The sequence below is a fragment of the Misgurnus anguillicaudatus genome, chromosome 15 (genome assembly GCF_027580225.2).
Source record: "Misgurnus anguillicaudatus chromosome 15, ASM2758022v2, whole genome shotgun sequence".
Classification (NCBI taxonomy): domain Eukaryota; kingdom Metazoa; phylum Chordata; class Actinopteri; order Cypriniformes; family Cobitidae; genus Misgurnus; species Misgurnus anguillicaudatus.
In genome coordinates this window covers 28,712,674-28,722,730 of record NC_073351.2, presented here as the reverse complement: position 1 = coordinate 28,722,730, position 10,057 = coordinate 28,712,674, and the positions used below count along the sequence as shown (strand labels likewise).

Below are 10,057 nucleotides of genomic sequence, written 5' to 3'. Positions count from 1 at the left end.
GATTACACGTCGAATCAAAAGTAAAACGGTCCAACCCCTGTGTCTCTACGATGTTCTGATGCGGAGATATAAGGCTTGTTTATTCTGTTGCTAGGGTACTGTATTTGGTTGCTAGGGAGAAAATTGGCATCCACTAGTGATTATACTCCAAGCCACAAGTAAAACAGTCCAACCCCTGTGTCTTTTTTATTGCATATTTAACTTAATAAGTCAGAAATGTCTCCGCTGTTTCCTGCTGACAGGCGCGGTGGGCACGTGCAGCAGGTGACGCCAATTATGGGTCCTCTGAAGGTTAGACCATCTCATTTTAGTTCTCTTCGCAACTTCTGAGGCTGCCACCTTGAATCACTGAGTACTCACCTTTTAAGGTCGCATGCTTATAAGGTTGCAGCCCTTGAATTGGGAAACAGCTTATGACACTGTGCTGTAATTGTAAAGATATCCATCTAGCCATTTCTAAAATATAACTGTTTGGATTCTGGTTGCTAGGGTGCTCAACAATGGTTGCTAGGGCATGGAGAGGAAGTAGTGAAAGTAACACTTCTATTAAAAAAATAATTATTTTAAATGAAAATCAATTAAACTTGACGCTCACATGCACATGCACATGCACACACACGCACACACGCACACGCACACACACACATTAAACTGTATTATATAAAAATATATTGATTGTCACTGTGCCTTTCTTTGTAAATATATTTATGCTAATAAAACGTTTATTAATTATTATTATTATTATATTATTTGTAGTAGTACTGTTGCCTAGTGATCATTATTTTGATTAATACTTTTTCAGTATTCCATTGTTTAATAGATGACAATGATTCTTTAAAACCAATAAGACAAAAGATCCCTAAACCTTTTGCTGATGAGCTCTAGATTCAATGGCTGTGGCTATGAATACAGCTACGGCCAAAATCTCTTGAAGTCTCGCCGGTTGAGCGCTGTTTTCATTCATAACAAAGGCGGAGGTCGTTTCTCAATCCGACGGCTGCAGCCTCCAGAGGTCGGATTTGCAGGCTGCCTACGTCATCAAGCCTGTCTTATTTCAGAATATTAACAATTATAAAATTTACTATTATTTTTAGTAAATCGTGTATTGTTGTAATATGCTTATGACTTGCGAATGTAATGCTCAATTAACTGAAATAAACCAAGCTTGATGAAGTATGCAGCCTGCGTATGCGACCTCCGGAGGCTGCAGCCTTCAGATTGAGAAACGGCCGAATGGTTTTTTTCATGTACCCAAACCTAACAACAACATTTCACGGGATTTAGGTCGTTACTGTATGCTGTCTAGCAGAATCGCTGTTTTTCAACTTAATCCTAACTAAATCTAACGCTAAACTGAACATCGCGCGAGATTTCGCCGCATACGTAATGCGCCAGCCCGCCCCGAACTTGTTTCATCCGGTTTCTCGATTCAGCCAGGTAAGTGCCTCAGGATTTTCTCTCCGTTATTTTTTGAGATATTTTTCGACATAAATTCATAAAAGTTGTAAAAACAACGGTGAATTAAGTTCACATGATTATTTTAGACAAAATGCGATTGTTAATTTAGATATCTGTATTGTTTTGCTATAGTTTAAACGATAAACTATGTTATATAGTGCAAGTAACGTTAATTCCACACGAAATACGGGTAACTTTGCACGCGTGGTTTAAATGTGAGCTGTTTTTGTCACAATTAGAGATGTAACACGAGTTCAAGTATATATTTACTCGTTTTAACGTTCATTATAAAGTTTAGCGTTTATTAGCATGAGGGTTAGCATTTTGTTTACACGGTCGTATTGAGGGCTCCAGCCATGATGCCAACATGCAGCGGTGACGAGATGGATCATCTGTGTCTGTTTGTGAGACACTTAAAGTTTTGCTTAAGGGTGTTGGGGAACCCTGGGTCTTATAAACAAAATATACGTGTGTTAACAATGTACTTCTGATACTAGATACCATTAACTTAAAGTTACATGCTGCTATAGCAATTCTAATAATGTGCTAAGTTGTGTTGGCTTGCCTTTCCTTGTCACTACTTTGCCTTCACATAGTTTGTGCTGTCTAGACACATGTGTGGCAAGTCATTTTTTTTACTTGCATTTCATTTTTAGTAAGTAACGTCTCTTTCTTTTTTCTGTTCTACAGACAGGTCATTGCTTCAGCTGTGTGAGTATTTTTATAATAATTATCTGTATACAGACTTGTAATATTTGATGTAAATATATTAAGTGATTATTTCTTGTTTTACATTTTATGTTCCATAAACATCAGTCAACATCCAGTTTGTAGTGCTGCACAACAAACCCCACTTTTTAGTGGATATACTCAAGCGAACCCAAAGGCTCTTTTAAGAGCCATCCACATTGCACAGGTAAGTCAATTTTGTGTCATTTTGAATCAAGTAATTCCTTAGTAGTTTTTGTAACGCCTGTTTAGGGCTGGGTATTGTTTAAAATCTTTCGATCCGGTGCCAATTTCGAGACCTCAGTTTCGATACCGGTTCCTAACGATACTTTTTTCGATACCATATGTTTTAAAATCCATTGAAATATTAACAAAAATACATTAAACACACAACTTTTATAACTATAGATTTTTAAAACAAATTCTGGTAACACTTCTCACTCAGGGTAACATTATTAATACAACTGGTTGTGCTTTTTGGACTTATCAGTTTTTTTATGAAAATAAGGAAACAAAAATAAAGAAAGTAAGAATATAATTAACACTGCTTTATTTTATGAAATGTAAAATGGTATTTAGCTTGGACTAAAAGTATTTAAATAAGTGGGTTCATTATAGCTGCAACTTTGACAAAAGTTAAAATATTTAAATGGGTGACTGAGTTTTACTGGGAAGATTTGTATGCATGTTTGTTTTTTGTAAACAATACTCAACTTCATAATTATCAAAATATTCAATACATTATTAAAAAGCGAGAAAAAGTAGAAAAAGCGTTCAATGTAATTTTATTCAAGTGAAATTAGCAAACAAGTTTTTAGTTTGTTTTAAATAACGAGCCAGACTTGTAAGCAGTGTTGGGCTGCACATGCGCATCAAGTTTAAACTATAGACTGTAAAAAATAGTTTTAAATGCATCGTCCATTTTGGGAGATGAGCGCATAAAGGCTTTGCAGCCGCGCGTGTGGGTCAAGTTTAAACACCTTGTCGAGACTGTTGTGTGAGATGCGCGCGTGAAGTCTTTACCATGCGGAACCAGGCGCGAGTAAAAGAAGCAGAGACAAAGGTTGCGCGCATTCTTTAAATTAAAACCCCTCGTCACTTTAGGAGTAGCGCCGTTTTGTTTGACGTGCCTTTCGCGGAGACAACACGGCCATACTTGCGCTAACTCTATTGGTAAGACAACTGTCACAAAGACTTTCTGTATATTTCTCATATTGCATCCTTTCTACACTTGTGTGGGTGACTGCGAGTATTTTCAGAAATCCTCCCCGTCACGTGGTGGTGGACAGCCAATCGCCGGCGCTTTAGGTCCTTACACGCAAGTACAGGCTCTCACACAGACACAGCCGCTTGGCTTTTGGAATAGAAATTTGGCACCGAAAGATAAATAATTTTTCGATACTCAAATTATCTGAGTTTTCGTTCGATACCATAAAAGTATCGACGTTCGGTACCCAGCCCTACACCTGTTCATTTGTACAACTGACTGCTTTACAATTCTATTCAAATAACAGGGTCATTTTACCCAAGGATTGTATTGTTTATTGTAATGCATATTAGTGCTGAGCTCATGAGCTCCTGGTGATGCGCGCATTCATACAGTACCTTCCATATCGATTCTGACACACTTTTGAAGGTAGTGTTACAGATCATACCGTAAATTCCTCAAATAAAGACCGGGGCCTTTATTTACCTAAACTGCCGAAGGTAACAGGCTTTTATTTGAAGCAGGCTTTTATTAGAGACAGGCCTTTATTTCAAATTCCATCTGTTTGATAAATAATTGTTAATTGTTAAATTAAAAGCAATAGCGTTCTAGTGGATAGAGATCATTCATTTTTAACCGTAATTTTTTTTCAAGGTTGTTGAAAAGTCCGTCACTAGCATTAAATGAGAGATCTATCCAATGTAGCTACTGCCATCTATTGGTAGCTGTGCATTATGATGAACTTGAATGCATTTAGGAGATAACACCGCGCTCACATTATCCAAACCATGCCCCAGCGCGATTGTCCCCCCTCCCTACTTCATGCACGCAGTCACACTGTACTTTTATCAATCTGAGCCCGGGCGAGCTTTCGTCATTAGAATGCATTTGTTTTGAACAAAGCAGGAGGTAAAGCACTCTCTAAAAACTGGAACCCATCGTAATGTTAAGTCTGTGTTTTTTATTCAGAGTCGTATGAAGCCCTCTCACATGCCTATGATATCGCTTAGTTGATATGTCGCGTGTGCACGTAGATATTCACTTAGCCCTGCTGCGCGCATTAAAAGGTTTTAACGAAGGCAGATGAAGGTGAAAGCTCGCACAGTTGAAGTCTCTCCTTTTGAAATGCGCTCTGTCTCGATTGCGCTCACACTGCGCCTAAAAAGCTTTGAAGTATAAACTGAAGCTTTGTTTATACTCGCGCTTTGGTCCGCAACACAAGCCTCCCCGGATCGCGCTTGTATCACCAAACGGACGAGGCGTTTACGGAGCATTCACACGGGGCGCAAGTAAGCTCTCACTCATTTCCCCCGACACTCATCTTTCCCTGGCCTTAATTTGAGATCGGCCTTTATTTGTCTGCGATAATCACGCCCCCGGCCACTATCAGAGGCCCGGCGTTTATTTGAATAACGGCTTTTATTTGAGGACTTACAGTATATTTAGTCTGAGGTCATACGGAAAGGACGCAAGCATGTGACCCGTGGAGAACGTTAAAGGAGTAGTCCACTTTATAGATGGGGCCCATTGACTTACCATAGTATTTTTTTTCTAACTATAAGTCAATGGACCACATCTTTAAAGTGGCCTACTCCTTTAAGTGGGGAGTGGAGAACGATGAGCTGGGTTTTTTTCCGCTATTGTCTCCGTCTTGCACGCACACTCGTCTGCACTGCGCATCCTTTCCTAAGTGTATGCTCTCTTTCTTTATAAGCAGATATCTTAACTTTAACATCATCACTCACCCATTCAGCAGTTTAAGTAGAATTGCACATAAAGACTGCATGTCGTGTCTTAAAGGCGGGGTCCACGATGTTTGAAAGCCAATGTTGATATTTGAAATCACCCAAACAAATACGCCCCTACCCCAATAGAATCTGGACCTTCTGTTGATAGACCCGCCACACACATACGCAACCCGGCATTTGATTTGATTTGATTGGCTATAAGTGTGTTTTGGTAGTCGGCCCGTCTCCTTTTCCAACGAATTTTTCAAACATCGTGGACTCCGCCTTTAAGCAATTTATAATAAACCTATTGCATGGCATTTTATTCACTCTCTTAATGTACGTACACACCGCCTCAGACCTAAGCTTCCAAAGAAGCTCAGACCGCCCTGTCAAGGATGCTTGTCAAAAAGTATGGGGAAGCTTTCAATACCTTTGGTCGCTCTGAAGTCTGTGTCACCATGAAATGTTAACGAAAAAAAAACAATACATTGACATTATAAACCTTTTATAACGACAGCAGTTTTATAATCGTTTTGGTAACATTTGATCTGGAAAAAAAGCTATTATTATTATTACTATTATTATTTTATTGCATCTGTGCAGTTGGTTAAATTTGAGCTTCTTTCATTTTTCTGATTGATGCTATGGTCCCTCAAGACGCCCAAAATGCGAGGCTAATGGATTTGATGCCCCTTGCAGCTGAGAGAAGCCAGCTTTCATTGTAAATTAATGACTTCCAGTAACTTTGGAAGCTCAAGTCTGCGGCGGTGTGTTTGTACAGTTATAATACATTAATCAGGCTTGTGCATAATTTAGACTTGAATTGAGAATGACTCCTGAATTCCAATTAAATTCTTGAATTTGAATTGAATTTGAATTAAAGGAAGCAGAATTGCAATTCAATAAAAAATTATATATATTTAAAAATTAAGCTTTACAGTATATGTCAGAAATGATTGCATTACATATTCTATTAGTTTGAACTACTTGTACAGATTACATTAACAGGAAATGTTTTTCCCTAGCAATTAATGTTAAAAACTCTAGTCATATAACATATAATTAAGTTTGATTTTTGTGGAACATGATGGAACATGACTTCATTTCCCAGAATGCTTTAATTTAACCAAGTATTTAAAATGGTTGCCAAACAATTTTCTAAAGTAACTTTCCTAACACTGAATCTATTTGAGATTCTTTCTGTTGTGTGACTGTGTAATTTCTTTGAATTGCCATGAATTTAATTCTGCTTCCTGTCATTCCAATTCAATTTCAACTTCCTGTAGGGCGGAGTCAATTAAAATACCAATTCATGAATTGAATGGAGGCCAATCCTGAAATTCTAAATTGTGCACAAGCCTGACAGTCATGCATTTAGACGACAAAGAGCTACAGGTGTAAAGTGTGTGTTTAGGTGAAGAGAGTTCAGAAATTGTTTGCGATACACTGCCATAATGGATATGACTAACTCGGGAATGCTGTGTATGACTTAGGGGATAGCAGAAACACAATAGGTTAATGATGCTGTATTTTTTTGTATAACTGTAATCATACCTTGCCTGAACTTTAAACCAAAATGTGTCTTTTTTGTTCTTTTAGGACTTTTTCTATTGGACGTCTTATTCATTATTGTAAGTAACACTGTCAGATATTAGATTTACAGTATCTTACAAAAGTATCTTACACCCCTCACATTTCAGCAACCATTTTAGTATATCTTCTCAAGGAACAGTACTATAGAAATTTGGATATATTTTTGAGTAGTCAAGTGCAACTTGTATAGTAGTATAGATTTACTGTTCTATGAACATACAGCCATTATTGTCAATATAGCTGGCACCAAAAGCGAGTACACTCTAAGTGATTATAAATGTATATCATTTAACAATACAAAGCCTATTTATTATGTTCATGTTTTTATTTGCTAGACCTGACCCTACACATTTGGTTAGCTTGTATTAGAGCAGTTTAAAAAAAAACACAGGAGTGCTGCTAACATTGCTTTACAGAATGTTACAGAAGGAAGTGGAAGGTCAGACTATCAGTGTTCAAATTATGTGTCACACACTTACAGTAAGTCAGTGCATGGCTGTCGTTCCACAAGGAAGCCTCTATTGAAGCTGGCTTACAAGAAACCCCACAGACATTTTGCTGAAGATAACCTAACCAAGAGCATGAATTAAAGGAACCATATATTCTGTGGTCTTAAACAATCTTAAACATAAATGTGGTGTCTAGCATGTGTGGTGTTGGGCCATGCAAAAAGAATTGTTGTAGTGTGTGGCATTTGGTCTAAGCACTGACAATCTGACCTTCTGCAACTTGTAATGCAATGTTGGCAGCACTTATGGGTTGTTGTTTTTAAGTCAGTTTCTGCACCTGACGTACAGCATAAGGACTACAACATTTATTATCACATAGGGTGTACTCACTTTTGTTGTCAGCTATTTTGACACTATTGGCTGTAGGTTTAGTTATTTTCAGAGGATAGTAAATCTATTCTGCTATACAAGTAAGTAGCACATTGATTTTAAAATTTTATTTTTAAGTATTGTCTAGGGGTGGGAATCGTTTGGAACCTCATAAATTGATTCAGAATCAATTCTTAGATCCTGGTTTGATTCAGAATTGATTCTTGATATACTAATTAGCATATTTTTGATGTCATCTCAAAGCCAGACTCAAAGCCAACTGTCATATACTGTACTTTAATGCAACTAAGTGATCAATAATGTCATTTTTATATACATATATATTCTGTTTCTGTTTTATGACATTAAAGCCAGTAAAAAATAGTAATTAAACATGACATATTAATTCTGTATGTTTATTAACTCCCACAAACTGACTAACGTTAAGCGTCTAATCATCATCATATACACAGATTTTGGCAGTATTAATCTATTTATATAATGCAGCACACCCAGCGTCTAGATAACAAGCTATATGGATATTCTTACAGAAATATATTCATGTTCTTATATCTAAACAGTCAGCGGATGGTTTAAGGAAACGCTATTAGCACAGACAGTTGAGTCGGTAAATAAAATGTGCTATTTCTCCCTGCAACTCACTGAACAGACAAAAGGCAGAGGAAGACCATCCCAAAGTATATCTTGTTTTCTTGCAGTTTAGAAACAGGGCTGTCCTAGATGTATTTGTCTATTCTCTACTGCTTGTGTAAGCTCCACTTTAGGTGCTCGTGCAGGGTGCGCTCTTTTAAGTTGTCCGTGTGCAGCACCGGTCAACGTCACATTATTATTTTGTAAGCGAACATTTAAGAATCGATTCTTGACATTTGTGAATCGATTTAGAATCTGCCACGTCCGCATCGCGATTCATTGAAGAATTGATTTTTTTTGTCCCACCCCTAGTTTTGTCTCTTGAGATGATATACTAAAACAGTTGCAGAAATGTGAGGAGTGTACTCAATTTTGTGAGATACTGTATCTAGAGCTGTCACAAAGTTTATTTTACATTATAATATAAAAGTTGTGATTTTTATTATTCATAACACATTTAGAAAAAATAGAAATAGAAAAACAGATAAATATAGCAATGTCCTGCTCCATTTACAATAATAAATGTTCTCGTTTATATTTACTGTGTATGTTATTTAATATTATGTATGCTGGTTTATCTTTACAGTGTAACTAACTTTTTTTTCTCTGTTTGTTGTTTGTTGTATGTTCTTGTCTTGTCCTTTCAATACCTTTAAATTAAATTTCAAACCTTTACTTTGCTTAAATCTTCACCGCTGTTCCATTCTGTACTTTCACTTCATCAACTAATAAAATAACTGGCCATGCCCCCCCCCAAATGCTGCTGCTCTGCTTGCTGCTTGCTTGCCTGCACCCCCAACGCACCTCAATGCAATCTACCAATGCAAACCTGACAAATGCATCTTGCTGCTTGCCTACGCATCTTTAAAAAAATGGCCAGACGCTGAAAACGTATAAAAACGCTGAAAACGTATAAAACGCTTCTTGTGATTCTGAAAAAAACGCTTCTTGTGATTCTGAAAAAAACGCTTCTTGTGATTCTGAAAATCTTCTTCCTGTTACCCCAACTACAAAAACCAAGTGAACATTGACACCAGTTAGTGAACTACAACTACTGCAAGAGAAAAGGAGCCCCAAAACATCTCTTCCAGTGCACCTTGCTGCCTGTTGTCTTCAAGAAGGACCACTGATTCAAGCTCAGCTTTTGAAGCCTACTGTTTAACATTACATTAGTTCAATTTTTTGTGGTGTTGTTTATATTTTATATAAATTGATTTTATAGGGTATATACAATTAAATAGTCTTTCTGTAGTCTTGTTAATCACATTTTGATACAAAAGAATTTACTGTAGAGTAGACGTTAAAGTACATTTGGGTGACATTTTATTTATTATAAACGTTACATCTGTGTTACCTATTACATTCGACTGAGTTATTACACCGGTGTTAAGTATTACATTAGTCTGAGTTTTACCATCGGTTTTATTAAATCTGTGTTAAGTCTTATATTAGTCTGAGTTGTTTAATCTGTGCTAGTATTACATTAGTCTAATTTATAACATCTGTTTTACATTAGTCTGGGTTATTAAATCTGTGTTAAGTGTTACATTAGTTTGAGTTATTGTTATTAGTTTGAGCTGTGTTAAGTATTAGAGTAATTACATCTGTTTTACATTAGTCTGGGTTATTAAATCTGTGTTAAGTATTAAATTTGTTTTGTTCATGCATTCCTGTTTATCACATATATAACTTCAGTGGATAAGTAAAGAGTACAATTTTCCTTAAACCTTATTTCATCTGGGTTAGGAGTGATTACATATATACATACATTACGTTTGTGTGACAGAAGTATTGTGATTTAAGGCTTTCGTGTTTACAGTTAAATAAGTCATATTTTCATATACTTGTCTGTCATACATTTAACTTGCTTG

General features: G+C 36.6%; 1 long non-coding RNA gene across 1 annotated transcript; it reads left to right on the top strand.

Annotated features, from left to right (window-relative positions):
* Nucleotides 1-2,145: 2,145 nt before the first annotated feature.
* On the top strand, nucleotides 2,146-9,836 carry LOC141349737 (uncharacterized). Its single transcript, XR_012357740.1, has 4 exons — nucleotides 2,146-2,169; nucleotides 2,275-2,374; nucleotides 6,724-6,755; nucleotides 9,067-9,836. It is a non-coding gene; the product is annotated as an uncharacterized lncRNA (long non-coding RNA).
* Nucleotides 9,837-10,057: the final 221 nt, after the last annotated feature.